Genomic DNA, 26216 nt, shown 5'->3' with positions numbered 1-26216 from the left:
AAGTGGAAACATCCTCTCCACGTCCACACTATCCAGGCCTCGCAGTATCCTGTAAGTTTCAATAAGATCCTCTCTCATCCTTCTAAACTCTGAGTACAGACCCAAAGTCCTCAAACGTTCCTCATATGACAAACTCTTCATTCAAGAATCATTCTTGTGAACCTCCTCTGGACCCTTTCCAAGGCCAGCACATCCTTCCTTAGATACGGGGCCCAAAACTGCTCACAATATTCCAAATGGGGTCTGACCAGAGCCTTATACAGCCTCAGAAGTACATCCCTGGTCTTGTATTCTAGCCCTCTTGACATGAATGCTAACATTGCTTTTGCCATCTTAACTGCCGACTGAATCTGCACATTAGCCTTAAGTGAATCGTGAACAAGGACTCCCAAGTCCCTTTGAGCTTCTGCTTTCCGAAGCATTTCCCCATTTAGAATATGGTCTATGCCTAGATTCCTCCTTCCAAAGTGCATAACCTCACACTTTTCCACATTGTATTTCATTTGCCACTTCAGTGTCCACTCTCCTAGTCTGTCCAAGTCCTTCTGCAGCCCCCCTGCTTCCTCAATTCTACCTGTCCCTCTACAGATCTTTATATCATCTGCAAACTTAGCAACAGTGCCTTCAGTACCTTCTTCCAGATCATTAATGTATATTGTAGAAAGTTGTGGTCCCAGCACAGACCCCTGAGGCACAACACTAGTCACCGGCTACCATCCTGAAAACGACCCCTTTAACCCCACTCTCTGCCTTCTGCCAATCCTCTATCCATGTCAGGATCTTACCCTGAACACCATGAGCTCTTAACTTATTTAACAGTCTCCTATGCGGCACCTTGTCAAAGGCCTTCTGGAAATCTAAATAAATCACATTCACCTGTTCTCCTTTGTCTAACTTCCTTGTTCCCTCCTGAAAGAACTCTAACCGATTTGTCAGACACGACCTCCCTTTGACAAAGCCGTGCTGACTCAGTCCTATTTTACCATGCACTTCCAAGTGCTTCGTGATCTCATCTTTAATAACAGACTCTAAAATCTTACCAATGACCAAAGTCAAGCTAACCGGCCTAGAATTTCCCGTCTTCTGCCTCCCTCCCTTCTTAAACATTGGTGTTACATTAGCCACTTTTCAGTCCTCTGGGACCCTTCCTGCCTCCAGTGATTCCTGAATGATCATCACTAATGCCTCCACAATCACCTCAGCTATCTCTTTTACAACCCTGGGGTGTAGACCATCCGGTCCAGGTGACTTATCCACCTTCAGACCTTTCAGTTTCCCCAGAACCTTCTCCTCAGTGGTGGTCACTGCACTCACCTCTGCCCCCTGATTCTCCTGGAGCGCTGGCATCCCACTGGTGTCTTCCACCGTGAAGACTGATGCAAAGTAACTATTCAGTTCCTCTGCCATTTCTTTGTTACTCTCTCACTTACTCTCTTACTCTACACTTACTCTACACTTACTCTCTCACTCGCTCTCACACACACTCATTCTCTCTCACACACACACTGTCACACACACTCTCACACGCACTCATTCACACACACACACACTCACTCTCACACTCTCTCACACACACCCTCTCTCACACAAACACTCTCGCACGGACTCATCACTCACACATTCACCACAGACTCACACACAGACTCACACAAACGCACCACACACACACTCACACACACACTGACACACTCTCACCACACACACACACACTCAAACTCACCACACACTCACTCACCACACACACTCGCATGCCCTCACCACACACATTCACACACACTCACCACACACACACACACACTTACACTCACACTCACCACACAGCACAGACACACACACACACTTACACTCACCACACACAAACACTCACATGCACTCACCACATCCACAAATTCACACACACTCACCACACACTCATACAGACTAAAACACACTCACCATATTAACACTCGCGCATACCCACACACACGCTCACCACGCTCACCACACACACACAAACTCACCACACTCGCAAACATAATCACACACACACCACACAGTGAGTGCAAAGGCTATGGGCCCTGACAATATCCCGGCAATAGTGCTGAAGACTTGTGCTCCAGAACATGCCGCACCCCTAGCCAAGCTGTTCCAGTACAGCTACAACACTGGCATCTACCTGGCAATGTGGAAAATTGCCCAGGTGTGTCCTGTACACAGAAAACAGGACAAATCCAACCCAGCCAATTACTGCCCAGTCTACTCTCCATATTCAGCAAAGTGATGGAAGGAGTCATGAACACTGCTATCAAGCGGCACTTACTCAGCAATAACCTGCTCACAGACACTCAGTTTGGGTTCCGCCAGGGTCACTCAGCTCCTGACCTCATTGTAGCCTTGGTTCAAACATGGACAAAGGAGCTGAATGCCCGAGGTGAGATGCGAGTGACTGCCCTTGACACCAAGGCAGCGTTTGACCGAGTGTGGCATCAAGGAGCCCGAGCTAAACTGGAGTCAGTGGGAATCAGGGGGAAACTCTCCGCTGGTTGGAGTCATACCCGGCACAAAGGAAGATGGTTATGGTGGTTTGAGGCCAATCATCTCAGCTCCAGGACATCACTGCAGGAGTTCGTCAGGGTAGTGTCCCAGGCCCAACCATCTTCAGCTGCTTCATTGGTGACCTTCCTTCCATCATAAGGTCAGAAGTGGGGGTGTTCACTGATGACTGCACAACATTCAGCACCATTCGTGACTGCTCAGATACTGAAGCAGTCCCTGTCCAAATGCAGCAAGACCTGGACAATATCCAGGCTTGAGCTGACAAGTGGCAAGTTACATTTGCATCACACAAGTGCTGGGCAATGACCATCTCCTACAAGAGGGTCTAACCGCCCCCCCCCTTGACATTCAATGGCATTAGCATCGCTGATTCCCGCACAATCAACATCCTGGGGTTCCCATTGATCAGAAACTGACCTGGACCCAGCCATATTAATACTGTGGCTACAGGGCAGGTCAAAGGCTGGGAATCCTATGGTGAGTAACTCATCTACTGACCCCCCCAAATCCTGTCTGCCATCTACAAGGCACAAGTCAGGAGTGTGATCGAATACTCTCCACTTGCCTGGATGAGTGCAGCTCCCAACAACACCCAAGAAGCTCAACACCATCCAGGACAAAGCAGCCCCGCTTGATTGCTCCTCCTTCCACAAACATTCACTCGCTCCACCACCGCCGAACAGTAGCAGCCATGTGTACCATCGACAAGATGCACTGCAGTAACTCACCAAGGTTCCTTCGACAACACCTTCCAAACCCACGACCACTACCATCCAGAAGGACAAGAGCAGCAGATACCTGGGAACCCCACCACCTGGAGGTTCCCCTCCAAGCCATTCATCACCCTGACTTGGAAATATATCGGCCGTTCCTTCACTGTCGCTGGGGCAAAATCCTGGAACTCCCTCCCGAACAGCACTGTGGGTGTACCTACACCACACGGTTCAAGAAGGCAACTTACCACCATCTCCTGAAGGGCAACTAGGGATGGGCAATCAATGCTGGACTAACCACAACGTCCACATCCCGTAAATGAATAAAACAAACACACGCATCACTCACACTCACACACTCTCACTCACACACATACAGTGCAGAAGGAGGCCATTCGGCCCATCAAGTCTGCACCAACCCACCTAAGCCCTTACTTCCACCCTATCCCCATAACCCAATAACCCCTCCTAACCTTTCTGGACACTAAGGGCAATTTATCCTGGCCAATCCACCTAACCTGCACGTCTTTGAACTGTGGGAGGAAACCGGAGCACCGGAGGAAACCCACGCAGACACGGGGAGAACGTGCAGACTCCACACAGACAGTGACCCAGCGGGGAATCGAACCTGGGACCCTGGAGCTGAGAAGCCACAGTGCTAACCACTGTGCTACCGCGCTGCACACACCACACGCTCTCACCCACACACATATACAAACACAGACAGACTCACACACACACTCACCACACACTTACACACTCTCACCCACACACATATACAAACACAGACAGACTCACACACACACTCACCACACACTTACACACTCTCACCCACACACATATACAAACACAGACAGACTCACACACACACTCACCACACACATACACACTCTCACCCACACACATATACAAACACAGACAGACTCACACACACACTCACCACACACATACACACTCTCACACACAGTCATCATATGCACACACTCACCACACACATTCACACTCACATTTAACACACTCACACACCACACACACCATGCACGTTCACACACACAGTCACCATATGCACACACTCACCACACACACATTCACACTCAACACACTCACACACCATACACTTACACGCACTCACACACAGACTCACACACACAGACTCAAATGAACACTCACCTCACACACAGTCTCATACACACTCACCATCTACACACACTCAGCACCCACCCACCATACACTCACTCACACTCACTCATCACTCTGACGATTGGGAGATGTTAGGAAAATTGAATCATAAATGTAGTGGTCAATTTAAGTGTTAAAAATCTGGAGCTCCAATGTGTTTGCTTAACGATAATTCTATTCTGGGGTAGCATGCGGCGCAGTGGTTAGCACTGGGGCTGCGACGCTGAGGACCCGGGTTCGAATCCCGGCACTGGGTCACCACTGTCTGTGTGGAGTTTGCACATTCTCCCCGTGTCTGCGTGGGTTTCGCCCCCCACAACCCAAAGATGTGCAGGCTCAGTGGAATTGCCACGCTAAATTGCCCCTTAATTGGAAAAAAAAAGAATTGGGTATTCTAAATTTATAAACAAAAAAGATAATTCTATTCTGCAGTGCCTGCATGTATTAGCAGCCAGCAGGTGAAATTGACGAAGGAATGTGTTTTTCAGTCTGGGCTAATGCACTGTGGTTTGCCTGGGGAAGTCCCTGGGGAGTTAATGTGCTTTCAAGTCCCTGGAGAGATGATTGGTTTTTTAGCTTGGGGAGATGAGGTCATTGCTGGGTGGAGCTAAGGAAGGCAGGGAGACATTTTGAGAAGCTGTGGAGGGAGGCAGTTTTGGAGAATGCCGTGAGCGAGACATAGCTTTTGGAGAAAGGCTCTTGGGAGTGAAGTCTAAGCTCTGATTTGGCACCCCTAGTTATTCTTGATTCCACAAGTAAAGGCAGTTTTATTTCCTAGTAGGAGTTTAAAACAAGAAAAATAATATTTAAAAAGCAGAGCAGTCTTGTCTGAAGACAAGGAAGAGGCTGAAACAACCCTGATGAAGCAGCTATTTGAAGATATTCAGCCAGAGTCTGAAGGGGTTCTAACCAGAGCTAGAATCTGTTCTGTAACACAAGTATTACTTTATGCCTTGCTGAGTTTGAAGCTGGAGTGGAAGCTGTATGTTTCTAATCGTGTTGTTTAATGAGAAATTGTATAGAAGTGTTTCTTCTTGGCGATTCCCCTGGCCCGCTCCTGAGATCTTCTGTAGTCTACTGCTACGTCTAGGTGTATCCCCAGGGTGCACATTGGCGGTGAAGTCGGCCTGCTGCTTTTCGCGCCCTCTGGCCTTTGATGCCCTTGGCAGATGTCCTCTGGAGGGCCTGCAGACAGTGCCCCAGTTGAATTACTGGTGTCACTGGCTTTGCCGTGCCACCCTGTTCTAACCGCTGCCCTTGAGATGTGCTGGTGTCTGGCGGGGGGGGTTCAGAAGAACTGGAGAGCGCTGTAATCTCCTTGCTGGCAAGCCTCAGGTTGATTTCCAGCTCTCCCTCCCCCCTGATGCTGGGGGAACTTCATGGGATGGAGCAGCAGCTGGAGTGAGTTCCACAGGCCTCTGGGTTATCTGGCTCAGCCACCCCTGGCGGTTCCTCACTGTCTACACCATGGTGCCATTGCCCTCAGCGATGCCCCTCAGTGACCGGGCCACGTCCTGCAGTGCTTCGGCAATGTCCACTTACGCCTGGGACATGTCCTTCAGCAACTGGGACATGATGTCGAGGCCCTCAGCTTCTACAGTGGTCATCACAGACTGGGCCATGCCTTGGGCACCACCACTCAACTCGCAGGCGTTGTGTTCCAGGTTTTGCACTGCGCTCACCACCGTAGCGGTGTTGGGCTCGGTGCCACTCCCTGCCGGCACCATCTCCTGAAGCCTTTGGGACTCTTCCAACCAACCTTGCAGCCGCTGGAACGTCACTGACACCCCCTCCTGAATCTCACGGCTGTGTCCTATCATCTTCATCGGCTCTGGGAGAACCTTGTCCAAAGGCTCGGCATCAGGCTGGGACCCAGCTGTGTCCCGGGACCCAGCAGACCACCCACTGCTGTCTGCCTTGGATGTTCCTGCCTCTTGCGACAGGTCATCTGGGCGGGAGACTTCCGGGTGCGGCGATGACCAGCTGAGTTGCACGTTTTGGCAGCTCCCTGTGAAACGGACTTTTGGGCTCTTGATAGGAGCCCCAACGGCAATTTTGACGGCTAAAAACACTGTGCGGTAAACCAGAAGGGAATCCCCCTGGACACGGATGGAAAAAGGAGGAGAAAGTGGCCGGATTGCGGTGGATCCTCTAGAACAGCGGCAAGGAAGGCAAGCAAAAACCAAGATGGCGTCGGAAGGTGGCAGTTTAACATGGGGCCCTGAACAACAAGAGTTCTTGAAATGCTGTGTGGAAGAGATCAAAAAGGAAATGAAGAAAGAGCTGTTGGCCCCGATACTACAGGCGATCGAAGGGCTAAAGGAGGAACAAAAGACCCAGGAGCGGGAGCTTCGGGTCGTGGAGGCAAAGGCAGCCGAGAATGAGGACGACATACAGGGCCTGGTGGTGAAGACGGAGACGCAGGAGGCACATCAGAAACGATGTGTGGAAAGGTTGGAGGCACTGGAAAACAACGCAAGGAGGAACAACCTGAGGATTCTTGGTCTTCCTGAAGGTGTGGAGGGAGCGGACGTCGGGGCATATGTGAGCACGATGCTGCACTCGTTAATGGGAGCGGAGGCCCCGGCGGGTCCGTTGGAGGTGGAGGGAGCATACCGAGTGATGGCGCGAGGACCGAGTGCAGGAGAAATTCCCAGAGCCATAGTGGTGAGATTCCTCCGTTTTAAGGATAGAGAAATGGTCCTTAGATGGGCGAAGAAAACTCGGAGCAGTAAATGGGAGAACGCGGTGATCCGCGTTTATCAAGACTGGAGTGCGGAGGGTGGCGAGAAGGAGGGCGAGCTTTAATCGGGCCAAGGCGGTGCTTCATAAAAAGAAGATAAAATTTGGAATGCTGCAACCGGCAAGACTGTGGGTCACATATCGAGGGAGGCACCACTACTTTGAGACGGCGGATGAAGCGTGGACTTTTATTGTGGAAGAAAAACTGGAATGAGCGGGTTATTAAAAAGAACGTTTGAACAAAGTGGTGGGGCGAATGTGAGGGGCAAAGAGGGGTTTTATGTACTAATCCTGCGATGTGGTAACTTTTCTCTCTCCCACAGGTGGTGATGGGGGGAGGAGGGGAGGTGGAGGAGATGGGGCGTTGGCCATTGGGGGCGGGGCCAAGGGAGAAGCGCGGGCTTGGTTCCCGCGCTATGATAATCATGGCGGGAATAGAGAAGCAGGAAGGAGGGGGCGTCGCACGGTGCGAGCCGAGGTCACGGGGGGAAGCTGAGGTCAGCCAGAGTTTGCTGACTTCTGGGAGCAACATGGGGGGAGTAATTACGCCAGCGGGGGATCTAGCGGGGGGGGGGTGGAAGGGGGAAATTACTGGGTTGCTGCTGCTGGGGAGAGGGGGGAGCTGGTATGGGAGAGGATGGGCGGGGGGGCACCGCCTGGGGGAGATACAGCTGCGTGGGAACCGGGTGAGGAGCTGGATAAAGGTGATGGCTAATCGACAAGGGGGGGGGTAGGTAGGAAGCCCCCCAACTCGGCTGATCACGTGGAACGTGAGAGGGCTGAACGGGCCGATAAAGAGGGCACGGGTACTCGCACACCTTAAGAAACTTAAGGCAGATGTGGTTATGTTACAGGAAACGCACCTGAAACTGATAGACCAGGTTAGGCTACGCAAAGGATGGGTGGGGCAGGTATTCCATTCGGGGCTAGATGCGAAAAACAGGGGGGTGGCTATATTAGTGGGGAAGCGGGTAATGTTCGAGGCAAAGACTATAGTGGCGGATAACGGGGGCAGATACGTGATGGTGAGTGGCAAACTACAGGGGGAGACGGTGGTTTTGGTAAACGTATATGCCCCGAACTGGGATGATGCCAATTTTATGAGGCGGATGCTAGGACGCATTCCGGACCTAGAGATGGGAAAGCTGATAATGGGGGGAGATTTTAATACGGTGTTGGAACCAGGGCTGGATAGGTCGAAGTCCAGGACTGGAAGGAGGCCGGCAGCAGCCAAGGTACTTAAAGATTTTATGGAGCAGATGGGAGGTGTAGACCCGAGGAGATTTAGCAGACCTAGGAGTAAGGAGTTCTCGTTTTTCTCCTATGTCCATAAAGTCTACTCGCGAATAGACTTTTTTGTGCTGGGTAGGGCATTGATCCCGAAGGTGAGGGGAACGGAGTATATGGCTATAGCCATTTCGGATCACGCTCCACACTGGGTGGACTTGGAGATAGGGGAGGAAACAGGAGGGCGCCCACCCTGGAGAATGGGCATGGGACTAATGGCAGATGAGGGGGGGTGTCTAAGGGTGAGGGGGTGCATTGAAAAGTACTTGGAACTCAATGATAATGGGGAGGTCCAGGTGGGAGTGGTCTGGGAGGCGTTGAAGGCGGTGGTTAGAGGGGAGCTGATATCAATAAGGGCACATAAAGGGAAGCAGGAGAGTAAGGAACGGGAGCGGTTGCTGCAAGAACTTTTGAGGGTGGACAGACAATATGCGGAAGCACCGGAGGAGGGACTGTACAGGGAAAGGCAAAGGCTACATGTAGAATTTGACTTGCTGACCTCAATCTTCCCCCCTCAATCTTCCCCCCTCAATCTTCCCCCCCTCAATCTTCCCCCCCTCAATCTTCCCCCCTCAATCTTCCCCCCCTCAATCTTCCCCCCTCAATCTTCCCCCCCTCAATCTTCCCCCCCTCAATCTTCCCCCCCTCAATCTTCCCCCCCTCAATCTTCCCCCCTCAATCTTCCCCCCCTCAATCTTCCCCCCCTCAATCTTCCCCCCTCAATCTTCCCCCCTCAATCTTCCCCCCCTCAACCTTCCCCCCCTCAATCTTCCCCCCCTCAATCTTCCCCCCCTCAATCTTCCCCCCTCAATCTTCTCCCCCTCAATCTTCCCCCCCTCAATCTTCCCCCCCTCAATCTTCCCCCCTCAATCTTCCCTCCCTCAATCTTCCCTCCCTCAATCTTTCCCCCTCAATCTTTCCCCCCTCAATCTTTCCCCCCTCAATCTTTCCCCCCTCAATCTTTCCCCCCTCAATCTGTCCCCCCTCAATCTGTCCCCCCTCAATCTGTCCCCCCTCAATCTTTCCCCCCTCAATCTCACCCCCCTCAATCTTTCCCCACCCACCCTCAACCTTTCCCCACCCACCCTCAACCTTCCCCCACCCACCCTCAACCTTCCCCCACCCACCCTCAACCTTCCCCCACCCACCCTCAACCTTCCCCCACCCACCCTCAACCTTCACCCACCCACCCTCAACCTTCACCCTCAGCCTTTACAATCCACCCAACACCCCTACCCACTCAATCTTCAGCCAGCACTCCCCACCCTCAATCTTCACCCCCCTCAATCTTCACCCAAGCTCCCTTTCAATCTTTACACGACCCCCCGCCCACTCTCAATATTCACCCAACCCCCCCCCCGCCGACCAGCCTCAATCTTCACCCAACCCCCCCCCCACCGACCACCCTCAGTCTTCACTCAACCCCCTCCGCCCACCCTCAATCATCACCCAACCCCCTGCCTACCCTCAATCGTCACCCAGCCCCCCCACCTACCCTCAATCCCAACACCTCCCTGACTACCCTCAATCTTCACCCAACCCCCCCTGCCTACCCTCTAGTCTTCACCCCCTCCCCCACCTAACCTCCATCTTCACCCAACCCCCCCCCCCACCTACTACTGTCAATCTTCACCCAACACCTCTCCCACCCACTCACTCTCACTGGAGCCCTAAGAAAATCACCCCCCCCCCCCCCCCATTCATTCATTCATTTACTCACTCAAAGAAATCAACGACCCCATGCCCCCAGAACCTCTCACTCTGGGGCATCTGCCCCTAAACCCCCCCCCCCCCATGTACCTCTTCTCCCCCCCCCCCCCCCCCCCATCCTCATCTTCCCTCACCCAGAGTTTATTTACTGAAATGCACTTTTGGATAATATGTTTTTGAATTGTTGGGGTGACACAGTGTAGGAGCCAAAAATAGGCAGAGCAAGGTCCCCATAAATATATATTATGATGACCACCCCCCCCCCCACCCCCCCCCCCCCTCTGGGTTGGGAGGCAGGGCCTCATCGACACTTCTCGACAGTGCAGCACTCCCTCAGCACTGCTAGGACGCATTCCGGACCTAGAGATGGGAAAGCTGATAATGGGGGGAGATTTTAATACGGTGTTGGAACCAGGGCTGGATAGGTCGAAGTCCAGGACTGGAAGGAGGCCGGCAGCAGCCAAGGTACTTAAAGATTTTATGGAGCAGATGGGAGGTGTAGACCCGAGGAGATTTAGCAGACCTAGGAGTAAGGAGTTCTCGTTTTTCTCCTATGTCCATAAAGTCTACTCGCGAATAGACTTTTTTGTGCTGGGTAGGGCATTGATCCCGAAGGTGAGCGGAACGGAGTATATGGCTATAGCCATTTCGGATCACGCTCCACACTGGGTGGACTTGGAGATAGGGGAGGAAACAGGAGGGCGCCCACCCTGGAGAATGGACATGGGACTAATGGCAGATGAGGGGGGGTGTCTAAGGGTGAGGGGGTGCATTGAAAAGTACTTGGAACTCAATGATAATGGGGAGGTCCAGGTGGGAGTGGTCTGGGAGGCGTTGAAGGCGGTGGTTAGAGGGGAGCTGATATCAATAAGGGCACATAAAGGGAAGCAGGAGAGTAAGGAACGGGAGCGGTTGCTGCAAGAACTTTTGAGGGTGGACAGACAATATGCGGAAGCACCGGAGGAGGGACTGTACAGGGAAAGGCAAAGGCTACATGTAGAATTTGACTTGCTGACCTCAATCTTCCCCCCTCAATCTTCCCCCCTCAATCTTCCCCCCCTCAATCTTCCCCCCCCTCAATCTTCCCCCCCTCAATCTTCCCCCCCTCAATCTTCCCCCCTCAATCTTCCCCCCCTCAATCTTCCCCCCCTCAATCTTCCCCCCCTCAATCTTCCCCCCCTCAATCTTCCCCCCCTCAATCTTCCCCCCCTCAATCTTCCCCCCCTCAATCTTCCCCCCCTCAATCTTCCCCCCTCAATCTTCCCTCCCTCAATCTTCCCTCCCTCAATCTTTCCCCCCTCAATCTTTCCCCCCTCAATCTTTCCCCCCTCAATCTGTCCCCCCTCAATCTGTCCCCCCTCAATCTGTCCCCCCTCAATCTGTCCCCCCTCAATCTGTCCCCCCTCAATCTTTCCCCCCTCAATCTCACCCCCCTCAATCTTTCCCCACCCACCCTCAACCTTTCCCCACCCACCCTCAACCTTTCCCCACCCACCCTCAACCTTCCCCCACCCACCCTCAACCTTCCCCCACCCACCCTCAACCTTCCCCCACCTACCCTCAACCTTCCCCCACCCACCCTCAACCTTCCCCCACCCACCCTCAACCTTCCCCCACCCACCCTCAACCTTCCCCCACCCACCCTCAACCTTCCCCCACCCACCCTCAACCTTCCCCCACCCACCCTCAACCTTCACCCACCCACCCTCAACCTTCACCCACCCACCCTCAACCTTCACCCTCAGCCTTTACAATCCACCCAACACTCCTACCCACTCAATCTTCAGCCAGCACTCCCCACCCTCAATCTTCACCCCCCTCAATCTTCACCCAAGCTCCCTTTCAATCTTTACACGGCCCCCGCCCACTCTCAATATTCACCCAACCCCCCCCCCCCCCGCCGACCAGCCTCAATCTTCACCCAACCCCCCCCCCCCCACCGACCACCCTCAGTCTTCACTCAACCCCCTCCGCCCACCCTCAATCATCACCCAACCCCCTGCCTACCCTCAATCGTCACCCAGCCCCCCCACCTACCCTCAATCCCAACACCTCCCTGACTACCCTCAATCTTCACCCAACCCCCCCTGCCTTCCCTCTAGTCTTCACCCCCTCCCCCACCTAACCTCCATCTTCACCCAACCCCCCCCCCCCACCTACTACTGTCAATCTTCACCCAACACCTCTCCCACCCACTCACTCTCACTGGAGCCCTAAGAAAATCACCCCCCCCCCCCCCCATTCATTCATTCATTTACTCACTCAAAGAAATCAACGACCCCATGCCCCCAGAACCTCTCACTCTGGGGCATCTGCCCCTAAACCCCCCCCCCCCATGTACCTCTTCTCCTCTCCCCCCCCCCCCCCCCCCATCTTCATCTTCCCTCACCCAGAGTTTATTTACTGAAATGCACTTTTGGATAATATGTTTTTGAATTGTTGGGGTGACACAGTGTAGGAGCCAAAAATAGGCAGAGCAAGGTCCCCATAAATATATATTATGATGACCCCCCCCCCCCCCCCCCCCCCCCCCCCCCCGGGTTGGGAGGCAGGGCCTCATCGACACTTCTCGACAGTGCAGCACTCCCTCAGCACTGCTAGGACGCATTCCGGACCTAGAGATGGGAAAGCTGATAATGGGGGGAGATTTTAATACGGTGTTGGAACCAGGGCTGGATAGGTCGAAGTCCAGGACTGGAAGGAGGCCGGCAGCAGCCAAGGTACTTAAAGATTTTATGGAGCAGATGGGAGGTGTAGACCCGAGGAGATTTAGCAGACCTAGGAGTAAGGAGTTCTCGTTTTTCTCCTATGTCCATAAAGTCTACTCGCGAATAGACTTTTTTGTGCTGGGTAGGGCATTGATCCCGAAGGTGAGGGGAACGGAGTATATGGCTATAGCCATTTCGGATCACGCTCCACACTGGGTGGACTTGGAGATAGGGGAGGAAACAGGAGGGCGCCCACCCTGGAGAATGGACATGGGACTAATGGCAGATGAGGGGGGGTGTCTAAGGGTGAGGGGGTGCATTGAAAAGTACTTGGAACTCAATGATAATGGGGAGGTCCAGGTGGGAGTGGTCTGGGAGGCGTTGAAGGCGGTGGTTAGAGGGGAGCTGATATCAATAAGGGCACATAAAGGGAAGCAGGAGAGTAAGGAACGGGAGCGGTTGCTGCAAGAACTTTTGAGAGTGGACAGACAATATGCGGAAGCACCGGAGGAGGGACTGTACAGGGAAAGGCAAAGGCTACATGTAGAATTTGACTTGCTGACTACAGGCACTGCAGAGGCACAATGGAGGAAGGCACAGGGTGTACAGTACGAATATGGGGAGAAGGCGAGCAGGTTGCTGGCACACCAATTGAGGAAAAGGGGAGCAGCGAGGGAAATAGGGGGAGTGAGGGATGAGGAAGGAGAGATGGAGCGGGGAGCGGAGAGAGTGAATGGAGTGTTCAAGACATTTTATAAAAAATTATATGAAGCTCAACCCCCGGATGGGAGGGAGAGAATGATGGGCTTCTTGGATCGGCTGGAATTTCCCAAGGTGGAAGAGCAGGAAAGGGTGGGACTGGGAGCACAGATCGAGGTAGAAGAAGTGGTGAAAGGAATTAGGAGCATGCAGGCGGGAAAGGCCCCGGGACCGGATGGATTCCCAGTCGAATTCTATAGAAAATATGTGGACTTGCTCGCCCCGGTACTGACGAGGACCTTTAATGAGGCAAAGGAAAGGGGACAACTGCCCCCGACTATGTCTGAAGCAACGATATCGCTTCTCTTAAAGAAGGAAAAGGACCCGCTACAATGCGGGTCCTATAGACCTATTTCCCTCCTAAATGTAGATTCCAAGGTCCTGGCCAAGGTAATGGCAATGAGAATAGAGGAATGTGTCCCGGGGGTGGTCCACGAGGACCAAACTGGGTTTGTGAAGGGGAGACAGCTGAACACGAATATACGGAGGTTGTTAGGGGTAATGATGATGGCCCCACCAGAGGGAGAAACGGAGATAGTAGTGGCGATGGATGCCGAGAAAGCATTTGATAGAGTGGAGTGGGATTATTTGTGGGAGGTGTTGAGGAGATTTGGTTTTGGAGAGGGGTATGTTAGATGGGTGCAGCTGTTGTATAGGGCCCCAGTGGCGAGCGTGGTCATGAATGGACGGGGATCTGCATATTTTCGGCTCCATAGAGGGACAAGGCAGGGATGCCCTCTGTCCCCATTATTGTTTGCACTGGCGATTGAGCCCCTGGCGATAGCGTTGAGGGGTTCCAAGAAGTGGAGGGGAGTACTTAGGGGAGGAGAAGAACACCGGGTATCTTTGTATGAGGACGATTTGCTCCTATACGTGGCGGACCCGGCGGAGGGGATGCCAGAAATAATGCGGATACTTGGGGAGTTTGGGGATTTTTCAGGGTATAAATTGAACATGGGGAAAAGTGAGTTGTTTGTGGTGCATCCAGGGGAGCAGAGTAGAGAAATAGAGGACCTACCGTTGAGGAAGGTAACAAGGGACTTTCGTTACCTGGGGATCCAGATAGCTAAGAATTGGGGCACATTGCATAGGTTAAATTTAACGCGGTTGGTGGAACAGATGGAGGAGGATTTCAAGAGGTGGGATATGGTATCCCTGTCACTGGCAGGGAGGGTGCAGGCGGTTAAGGTGGTGGTCCTCCCGAGATTCCTCTTTGTGTTTCAGTGCCTCCCGGTGGTGATCACGAAGGCCTTTTTTAAAAGGATTGAAAAGAGCATCATGGGTTTTGTGTGGGCCGGGAAGACCCCGAGAGTGAGGAAGGGATTCTTACAGCGTAGCAGGGATAGGGGGGGGCTGGCACTACCGAGCCTAAGTGAGTATTATTGGGCCGCTAATATTTCAATGGTGAGTAAGTGGATGGGAGAGGAGGAGGGAGCGGCGTGGAAGAGATTAGAGAGGGCGTCCTGTAGGGGGACTAGCCTACAGGCTATGGTGACAGCCCCATTGCCGTTCTCACCGAGGAACTACACCACAAGCCCGGTGGTGGTGGCTACACTGAAGATATGGGGACAGTGGAGACGGCATAGGGGAAAGACTGGAGCCTTGCGGGGGTCCCCGATAAGAAACAATCATAGGTTTGCCCCGGGAGGAATGGATGGGGGATATGGAATGTGGCAAAGAGCAGGAATAACGCAACTGAAAGATCTGTTTGTGGATGGGAAGTTCGCGAGTCTGGGAGCGCTGACCGAGAAATATGGGTTGCCCTAAGGGAATGCATTCAGGTATATGCAACTGAGGGCTTTTGCGAGGCAACAGGTGAGGGAATTCCCGCAGCTCCCGACACAAGAGGTGCAGGACAGAGTGATCTCAAAGACATGGGTGGGGGATGGTAAGGTGTCAGATATATATAGGGAAATGAGGGACGAAGGGGAGACTATGGTAGATGAACTAAAAGGGAAATGGGAAGAAGAGCTGGGGGAGGAGATCGAGGAGGGGCTGTGGGCAGATGCCCTAAGCAGGGTAAACTTGTCGTCCTCGTGTGCCAGGCTAAGCCTGATTCAGTTTAAGGTATTACACAGGGCACATATGACTGGAGCACGGCTCAGTAAATTTTTTGGGGTGGAGGATAGGTGTGCGAGGTGCTCGAGAAGCCCAGCGAATCATACCCATATGTTTTGGTCATGCCCGGCACTACAGGGGTTTTGGATGGGGGTGACAAAGGTGCTTTCGAAAGTAGTAGGAGTCCGGGTCGAACGAAGCTGGGGGTTGGCTATATTTGGGGTTGCACAAGAGCCGGGAGTGCAGGAGGCGAGAGAGGCCGATGTTTTGGCCTTTGCGTCCCTAGTAGCCCTAGGAGGAACCAGAAGGACTCTCAGGGCTGTTAATATATACTGTATAGTATGTATAGGTCGTTGCTACAGATAATTATATATTGGACTGTTAAATTATATTTTTGAAGAGTGTTACCTGTGACAAGGCAGTTGCCAATTAGGGCTAGTTTTCATTTTTGTTATTTATTATTTATTCATTTTTTGTTTATAAAATAGGTCATTGTTATTTGTGTTGTTATAATATTGTGTAAAGGATGCACAATGTACTGTGTTGATTGACCAAAAATTTTCAATAAAATATTTAATTAAAAAAAAGGTCATCTGGGTGAATCCAATCCACCTGACAGGGAATGGGGGAATATGGGGAATGTGTGAAAGTGGAGTTGGACGCTGAGATCAGTTGTGATTGTATTGAATGAGGGAGGTTTCACAGGCTTCGGCCTACTCCTACTCTGAGTCCTTGTGAACCACGTTCCAGCTCATTACAACTCGCTCCGTAAAAATGTTCTTCCTCACAAATGCCAACCCGCCTGTCTCTCTCAAAACCTTAAAAGCTGTGTCCAGCCCCCGCCCCTCCCCGCCCACCGTCCTTGTGGCATCAACCAATGAGAACAGCTTTGCTTTCGCAACCTCATCCAAGCCTGTCATCATCTTGTACCCCTCCCCCAAATCCCCCTTCAGATCTTCCCTCAATCCCCAGTTCTCCGAGGAGAACAATTCCAAACTTCTCCAACCTGACCTTGCGGCCAATCACAGAGATTTTTTTTTTAAATTTAAATTTAGAGTACCCAATTCATTTTTTCCAATTAAGGGGCAATTTAGCGTGGCCAATCCACCGAGCCTGCACATCTTTTGGTTTGTGGGGGCGAAACCCACACAAACACAGGGAGAATGTGCAAACTCCACACAGTCGGGTGCTCCGGTTTCCTCCCACAGTCCAAAGATGTGCAGGTTTAGGTGGATTGGCCACACTATATTGCCCCTTAGTGTCCAAAAGGATAAGTGGGGTTACACAGGGGGTGCACTTTCAGAGGGCCGTACAGACTCGATGGACCGAATGGCCTCCTCCTGCACTGTTGGGATCCAATGAGCTTTGCACAACCGACGTTCATTACAGATGTGGAATTTATATTGGGGGGAAAAAGTTGAAAAGTGTGCAGAGATGCAATTTTTTAAAAAAAGGAGACGCCGACAGATGGAATAATCTTGCACGATTGCAGGTTCGCGGAGGAGCTGGCACGGTCGGGACGGGCCGAAGGGCATCCTATTCCTCCAACCTCCTGTGTTTGCGACTGTGACATGCAAAGGCTCGGGGAAGGAATGTCCAGTGTGGGTGCAAGGCGACCAGGACCCAGGGGCTCTTCTGCAACACCCCCCCCCCCCCCCCCCCCAGTGACAGACATGACAAGAAGGTCGGGGAGCTCAGAGAAGTGGATTGGATTGAGAGCTGGGAATCCGGGTGCAGCCAGATGGGTCTGAGAGAGAGAGGGAGTGTGTGAGCAGAGAGAGAGAGAGAGAGAATTTCCAATCCATGGCCGTCACGTGACGCTGGAACGATTGTAGCCTTGGGAAGGGGGGGGGGGAAGAGAGAGAAAATAGGAGAGAGAAAGAGGGGAAGAGAGAGAGAAGAGAAAAAAAAAGCAGAAGAGGAAAAGAAGAGGGAAGGAGGGACGAGTCGTTGGAGAGAGATGGAAGCACCGGGACTGCGAGTAAGTAATTGACCAGCGTGTGGGTTTCATGTTAGTTTCACTCCGGCAGCGACATGTGAAGCTGGTGAGTTTCAGGGAGGACAACGGGAGGGTGGGGGGGCTGCAGCCTCTCTGCATCAATAACCCACCCCCACCGCCCAGGCTGACCGCCCCCCCCCCCCCCGGGCTCAGGGGGTGAGGGGGAACCCGCCCGGGGGGGGGGGGGGGGGGGGGGGGGGGAGGCGGCCCTGGGCGGGATCCTCCCGGAGATACAATGAATCCAGTGCAGCCGATACAATGTCGCGGACAAAATGGTTACTGCGGGGCGGCAGGGAGGGAGGCCGGGGTTTGTGGGGGTGAGGCCGGGGTTTGTGGGGGTGAGGCCGGGGTTTTGCGGGGGTGGGGGGGGGAGTTTAGAGCAGAGTGCGGGGGATGGGATTGGGATGAATCCCACTAGTTGGGGGGTGGGGGCTGGGATTTGAATCGGCTCCTGTATCACACCGGGATTCCCAAATCCTCCCACCCAGCCTCGGCATTGAACTGGAATTTCGCCCCCCCCCCCCCCCCCGAGTATATTTATCTCTCTCTTTCCCCCCCCCCCCCCCCCCCCCCCCTCCCGATGTTTGATTCCAGGATTTTCAGATTATTTCCAACCCACCCCCCCGCCTGGGACCCGGCAGCAACTGGTTTCAAAATCATAACAAGGACCCCCCCCCCCCCCCCCCCATATCTCACACACAGGCCTGCGCTTCCCCCCCCCCATATCTCACACACAGGCCTGCGCTTCCCCCCCCCATATCTCACACACAGGCCTGCGCTTCCCCCCCCCATATCTCACACACAGGCCTGCGCTTTCCCCCCCCCATATCTCTCACACAGGCCTCCGCTTTCCCCCCCCCATATCTCACACAGACCTGCGCTTCTCCCCCCCCACCCATATCACACACACAGGCCTGCGCTTCTCCCCCCCCCACCCATATCTCTCACAGGCCTGCGCTTCCCCCCCATATCACACACACACGCCTGCGCTTCTCCCTCCCCACCTATATCTCTCACAGGCCTGCGCTTCCCCCCCATATCACACACAGGCCTGCGCTTCTCCCCCACCCATATATCACACACAGGCCTGCGCTTCCCCCACCCATATATCACACACAGGCCTGCGCTTCCCCCCCATATCTCACACACAGGCCTGTGCTTCCCCTACCCATATCACACACAAAGGCCTGCGCTTCTCCCCCCCCCATATCTCACACACAGGCCTGCGCTTCTCCCCCCCACCCATATCACACACACAGGCCTGTGTTTTCCCCCACCCATATCACACACACAGGCTTGCGCTCCCCCCCATATCACACACACAGTCCTGCGCTTCCGCCCCTATATCTCACACACAGGCCTGCGCTTCTCCCCCCACCCATATCTCACACACAGGCCTGCGCTTCCCCCACCCATATCACACACACAGGCCTGTGTTTCCCCCACCCATATCACACACACAGGCCTGCGCTTCCCCTCCCATATCTCACACACAGGCCTGTGCTTCCCCCCATAATCACACACACAGTCCTGCGCTTCCGCCCCCATATCTCACACACAGGCCTGCGCTTCCCCCCCATATCACACACACAGGCCTGCGCTTCCCCCCCATATCTCACACACAGGCCTGCGCTTCCCCCCCCCCCATATCACACACACAGGCCTGCGCTTCCCCCCCATATCTCACACACAGGCCTGCGCACCCCCCAGACCTCACACACAGGCCTGCGCTTCTCCAAAGAGTAGCCCCCCTCCCGCTCTCAAAGACCTTCACCCAGCCCCTCACAATCTTCAACCCCCACCCTCAATCTTCACCCACCCACCCTCATCTCACCACCCTCAATCTTCACCCACCCACCCTCAATCTTCACCCACCCACCCTCAATCTACACCCACCCACCCTCAATCTTCACCCACCCACCCTCATCTCACCCCCCCACCCTCAATCTTCACCCACCCACCCTCAATCTTCACCCACCCACCCTCAATCTTCACCCACCCACCCTCAATCTTCACCCACCCACCCTCAATCTTCACCCACCCACCCTCAATCTTCACCCACCCCACCCTCAATCTTCACCCACCCACCTCAATCTTCACCCACCCACCTCAATCTCACCCACCCACCCTCAATCTTCACCCACCCACCCTCAATCTTCACCCACCCCACCACTCAATCTTCACCCACCCACCCTCAATCTTCACCCACCCACCCTCAATCTTCACCCACCCACCCTCAATCTTCACCCACCCACCCTCAATCTTCAACCACCCACCCTCAATCTTCACCCACCCACCCTCAATCTTCACCCACCCACCCTCATCTTCACACACCCACCCTCAATCTTCACCCACCCACCACTCAATCTCACCCACCACACTCTCAATCTTCACCCACCCACTCTCAATCTTCACCCACCCACTCTCATCTTCACCCACCCACCCTCAATCTTCACCCACCCACCCTCAATCTTCACCACCCACCCTCAATCTTCACCCACCCACCCTCAATCTTCACCCAACCACCCTCAATCTTCACCCACCCACCCTCAATCTTCACCCACCACCCTCAATCTTCACCCACCCACCCTCAATCTTCACCCACCCCACCCTCAATCTTCACCCACCCACCCTCAATCTTCACCCACCCACCCTCAATCTTCACCCACCCACCCTCAATCTTCACCCACCCACCCTCAATCTTCACCCACCCACCCTCAATCTTCACCCACCCACCCTCAATCTTCACCCACCCACCCTCAATCTTCACCCACCCACCCTCAATCTTCACCCACCCACCCTCAATCTTCACCCACCCACCCTCAATCTTCACCCACCCACCCTCAATCTTCACCCACCCACCCTCAATCTTCACCCACCCACCCTCAATCTTCACCCACCCACCCTCAATCTTCACCCACCCACCCTCAATCTTCACCCACCCACCCTCAATCTTCACCCACCCACCCTCAATCTTCACCCACCCACCCTCAATCTTCACCCACCCACCCTCAATCTTCACCCACCCACCCTCAATCTTCACCCACCCACCCTCAATCTTCACCCACCCACCCTCAATCTTCACCCACCCACCCTCAATCTTCACCCACCCACCCTCAATCTTCACCCACCCACCCTCAATCTTCACCCACCCACCCTCAATCTTCACCCACCCACCCTCAATCTTCACCCACCCACCCTCAATCTTCACCCACCCACCCTCAATCTTCACCCACCCCACCCTCAATCTTCACCCACCCACCCTCAATTTTCACCCACCCACCCTCAATCTTCACCCACCCACCCTCAATCTTCACCCACCCACCCTCAATCTTCACCCACCCACCCTCAATCTTCACCCACCCACCCTCAATCTTCACCCACCCACCCTCAATCTTCACCCAATCACACTCAATCTTCACCCAATCACACTCAATCTTCACCCACCCACACTCAATCTTCACTCACCCACCCTCAATCTTCACCCAACACCCCAACCACCCTCAATCTTCACCCAACCCCTACCCACCCTCCATCTTCACCCAACCCCTACCCACCCTCCATCTTCGCCCAACCCCTACCCACCCTCCATCTTCGCCCAATCCCCAACCCACCCTCAATCTTCACCCAACCCCTACCCACCCTCCATCTTCACCCAACCCCTACCCACCCTCCATCTTCACCCAACCCCTACCCACCCTCCATCTTCACCCAACCCCTACCCACCCTCCATCTTCGCCCAATCCCCTACCCAACCTCAATCTTCACCCAACCCCCGACCCACCCTCAATCTTCACCCAACCCCTACCCACCCTCAATCTTCACCCAACCCCCTACCCACCCTCTATCTTCACCCAACCCCCTACCCACCCTCTATCTTCACCCAACGCCCTACCCACCCTCGATCTTCCCCCAACCCCCTACCCACCCTCGATCTTCACCCAACCCCCTACCCACCCTCGATCTTCACCCAACCCCCTACCCACCTCGACCTTCACCCAACCCCCTACCCACCCTCGACCTTCACCCAACCCCTACCCACCCTCGATCTTCACCCAACCCCCTACCCACCCTCGACCTTCACCCAACCCCCTACCCACCCTCGATATTCACACCAACCTCCTACCTACCCTCGATCTTCACCCAACACCCTACCCACCCTGAATCTTCCCCCCCCTGAATCTTCCCCCCCCTGAATCTTCCCCCCTGAATCTTCCCCCCCTGAATCTTCCCCCCCCTGAATCTTCCCCCCCTGAATCTTCCCCCCCTGAATCTTCCCCCCTGAATCTTCACCCCTTAATCTTCACCCCCTTAATCTTCCCCCCTGAATCTTCCCCCCTGAATCTTCCCCCACTGAATCTTCCCCCCCTGAATCTTCCCCCCCTGAATCTTCCCCCTCTGAATCTTCCCCCTGAATCTTCCCCCTGAATCTTCCCCCTGAATCTTCCCCCTGAATCTTCACCCCCCTGAATCTTCCCCCCTGAATCTTCCCCCCCTGAATCTTCCCCCCCTGAATCTTCCCCCCCTGAATCTTCCCCCCCTGAATCTTCCCCCCCTGAATCTTCCCCACCCTGAATCTTCCCCCCCTGAATCTTCCCCCCGAATCTTCCCCCCCTGAATCTTCCCCCCCTGAATCTTCCCCCTGAATCTTCACCCCTGATCTTCCCCCCTGAATCTTCCCACCCCCTGAATCTTCACCCCCTGAATCCCCTGTCTCCCCCCTGAATCTTCGCCCCCCTGAATCTTCCCCCCTGAATCTTCCCCCCCTGTATCTTCCCCCCCTGAATCTTCCCCCCCTGAATCTTCCCACCCTGAATCTTCCCCCCAGAATCTTCCCCCCTGAATCTTCCCCCCCTGAATCTTCCCCCCCTGAATCTTCCCCCCCTGAATCTCCCCCCTGAATCTTCCCCCCTGAATCTTCCGGACAACAACGGTCTGAGGACAACCGGTGACGGACACCACGGTGAGGAAACCCCCCCGGTGAATCTTCCCCCCGGTGAATCGCTCCCCCCTGAATCTTCCCCCCAGTAGCTTCCCCCCCTGTATCTTCGAAAAAAACGTTGAGGAAAAAACGGTTGAGGAAAAAAGATGAGGACAAAAGACTTGAGGCCCAAATCTTCCCCCTCGAATCGTTCCCCCCCTCAATCTTCCCCCCCTCAATCTCCAAGTGAGAAAAGCTCCCCCCTCAATCTTCCCCCCCTCAATCTTCGCAAACTGCCTCAAGCTTCGGCCAAGATGCAGGCACAAAGCTTCGAAGCCTCGAATCTTCCCCCCCTCAATCTTCCCCCCTCAATCTTCCCCCCCTCAATCTTAAGCTTCGCCTCAATCTTCGGAAAAGATTGAGGACCCCTCAATCTTCGCCCCCAACGCCTCCCTCAATCTTCCCCCCTCAATCTTCCCCCAATCTTCCCCCCTCAATCTTCGCCCCCCTCAATCTTCCCCCCCTCAATCTTCCCCCCCTCAATCTCCCCCCTCAATCTTCCCCCCAGCAATTCCCCCCCTCAATCTTCCCCCCAATCTCGCCCCCCTCAATCTTCCCCCCCAATTCTTCCCCCCCTCAATCTTCCCCCCTCAATCTTCCCCCCTCAATCTCCCCCCCTCAATCTTCCCCCCTCAATCTTCCCCCCCTCAATCTTCGCCCCCCTGACAATCTTGACCCCCCTCATTCTTCCCCCCCTCAATCTTCCCCCTCAATCTTCCCCCCTCAATCTTCCCCCCTCAATCTTCCCCCCCTCAATCTTCCCCCCTCAATCTTCCCCCCCTCAATCTTCCCCCCTCAATCTTCCCCCCCTCAATCTTCCCCCCCACCCCTCAATCTTCCCCCCCTCAATCTTCCCCCCCTCAATCTTCCCCCCTCAATCTTCCCCCCCTCAATCTTCCCCCCTCAATCTTCCCCCCCTCAATCTTCCCCCCCTCAATCTTCCCCCCCTCAATCTTCCCCCCCCTCAATCTTCCCCCCCTCAATCTTCCCCCCCTCAATCTTCCCCCCTCAATCTTCCCCCCCTCAATCTTCCCCCCTCAATCTTCCCCCCCTCAATCTTCCCCCCCTCAATCTTCCCCCCTCAATCTTCCCCCCTCAATCTTCCCCCCCTCAATCTTCCCCCCCTCAATCTTCCCCCCCTCAATCTTCCCCCCCTCAATCTTCCCCCCTCAATCTTCCCCCCCTCAATCTTCCCCCCCTCAATCTTCCCCCCCTCAATCTTCCCCCCTCAATCTTCCCCCCCTCAATCTTCCCCCCCTCAATCTTCCCCCCCTCAATCTTCCCCCCCTCAATCTTCCCCCCCTCAATCTTCCCCCCCTCAATCTTCCCCCCTCAATCTTCCCCCTCTATCTTCCCCCCCTCAATCTTCCCCCCTCAATCTTCCCCCCTCAATCTTCCCCCCCTCAATCTTCCCCCCACAATCTTCCCCCCTCAATCTTCCCCCCCTCAATCTTCCCCCCTCAATCTTCCCCCCCTCAATCTTCCCCCCCTCAATCTTCCCCCCCTCAATCTCCCCCCTCAATCTTCCCCCCCTCAATCTTCCCCCCCTCAATCTTCCCCCCTCAATCTTCCCCCCCTCAATCTTCCCCCCCTCAATCTTCCCCCCTCAATCTTCCCCCCTCAATCTTCCCCCCCTCAATCTTCCCCCCTCAATCTTCCCCCCTCAATCTTCCCCCCTCAATCTTCCCCCCTCAATCTTCCCCCCCTCAATCTTCCCCCCCTCAATCTTCCCCCCCTCAATCTTCCCCCCCTCAATCTTCCCCCCTCAATCTCCCCCCTCAATCTTCCCCCCCTCAATCTTCCCCCCCTCAATCTTCCCCCCCTCAATCTTCCCCCCCTCAATCTTCCCCCCCTCAATCTTCCCCCCCCCTCAATCTTCCCCCCCTCAATCTTCCCCCCCTCAATCTTCCCCCCCTCAATCTTCCCCCCCTCAATCTTCCCCCCCTCATCTTCCCCCCCTCAATCTTCCCCCCCTCAATCTTCCCCCCCTCAATCTTCCCCCCCTCAATCTTCCCCCCCTCAATCTTCCCCCCTCAATCTTCCCCCCTCAATCTTCCCCCCCTCAATCTTCCCCCCCTCAATCTTCCCCCCCTCAATCTTCCCCCCCTCAATCTTCCCCCCCTCAATCTTCCCCCCCTCAATCTTCCCCCCTCAATCTTCCCCCCTCAATCTTCCCCCCTCAATCTTCCCCCCTCAATCTTCCCCCCCTCAATCTTCCCCCCCTCAATCTTCCCCCCCTCAATCTTCCCCCCCTCAATCTTCCCCCCCTCAATCTTCCCCCCCTCAATCTTCCCCCCTCAATCTTCCCCCCCTCAATCTTCCCCCCCTCAATCTTCCCCCCCTCAATCTTCCCCCCCTCAATCTTCCCCCCCTCAATCTTCCCCCCCTCAATCTTCCCCCCCTCAATCTTCCCCCCCTCAATCTTCCCCCCCTCAATCTTCCCCCCCTCAATCTTCCCCCCCTCAATCTTCCCCCCCTCAATCTTCCCCCCTCAATCTTCCCCCCCTCAATCTTCCCCCCCTCAATCTTCCCCCCCTCAATCTTCCCCCCCTCAATCTTCCCCCCCTCAATCTTCCCCCCCTCAATCTTCCCCCCCTCAATCTTCCCCCCCTCAATCTTCCCCCCCTCAATCTTCCCCCCTCAATCTTCCCCCCCTCAATCTTCCCCCCCTCAATCTTCCCCCCCTCAATCTTCCCCCCCTCAATCTTCCCCCCCTCAATCTTCCCCCCCTCAATCTTCCCCCCCTCAATCTTCCCCCCCTCAATCTTCCCCCCCTCAATCTTCCCCCCCTCAATCTTCCCCCCCTCAATCTTCCCCCCCTCAATCTTCCCCCCCTCAATCTTCCCCCCCTCAATCTTCCCCCCCTCAATCTTCCCCCCCTCAATCTTCCCCCCCTCAATCTTCCCCCCCTCAATCTTCCCCCCCTCAATCTTCCCCCCCTCAATCTTCCCCCCCTCAATCTTCCCCCCTCAATCTTCCCACCCTCAACCTCCCCCCACCCACCCTCAACCTCCCCCCACCCACCCTCAACCTCCCCCCACCCACCCTCAACCTCCCCCCACCCCACCCTCAACCTCCCCCCACCCACCCTCAACCTCCCCCACCCACCCTCAACCTCCCCCCACCCACCCTCAACCTCCCCCCACCCACCCTCAACCTCCCCCCACCCACCCTCAACCTTCACCCACCCACCCTCAACCTTCACCCTCAGCCTTTACAATCCACCCAACACCCTACCCACTCAATCTTCAGCCAGCACTCCCCACCCTCAATCTTCACCCCCCTCAATCTTCACCCAAGCTCCCTTTCAATCTTTACACGACCCCCCGCCCACTCTCAATATTCACCCAACCCCCCCCCCCCGCCGACCAGCCTCAATCTTCACCCAACGCCCCCCCCCACCGACCACCCTCAGTCTTCACTCAACCCCCTCCGCCCACCTCAATCATCACCCAACCCCCTGCCTACCCTCAATCTTCACCCAGTGCCCCCACCTACCCTCAATCTTCACCCCCTCCCCCACCTAACCTCCATCTTCACCCAAC

The 26216-nt window shown here is 54.8% G+C and overlaps 1 protein-coding gene across 1 annotated transcript in view; it reads left to right on the top strand.

The window, feature by feature from the left end:
• The first annotated feature begins 17491 nt into the window (after positions 1 to 17491).
• Positions 17492 to 26216, top strand: part of LOC140403873 (transcription factor 20-like) — a 465895-nt gene continuing 457170 nt past the window's right edge. Inside the window, exon 1 of the mRNA XM_072492086.1 lies at positions 17492 to 17672. The gene's annotated coding sequence lies outside the window, so the exon portion shown is untranslated. The remainder of the gene's footprint in view (positions 17673 to 26216) is intronic.

This window comes from Scyliorhinus torazame, chromosome 29, assembly GCF_047496885.1.
Source record: "Scyliorhinus torazame isolate Kashiwa2021f chromosome 29, sScyTor2.1, whole genome shotgun sequence".
NCBI classification, from domain to species: Eukaryota; Metazoa; Chordata; class Chondrichthyes; order Carcharhiniformes; family Scyliorhinidae; genus Scyliorhinus; species Scyliorhinus torazame.
The sequence above is the reverse complement of the archived record's forward strand: the minus strand, read 5'-3'. Positions and strand labels throughout refer to the sequence as shown.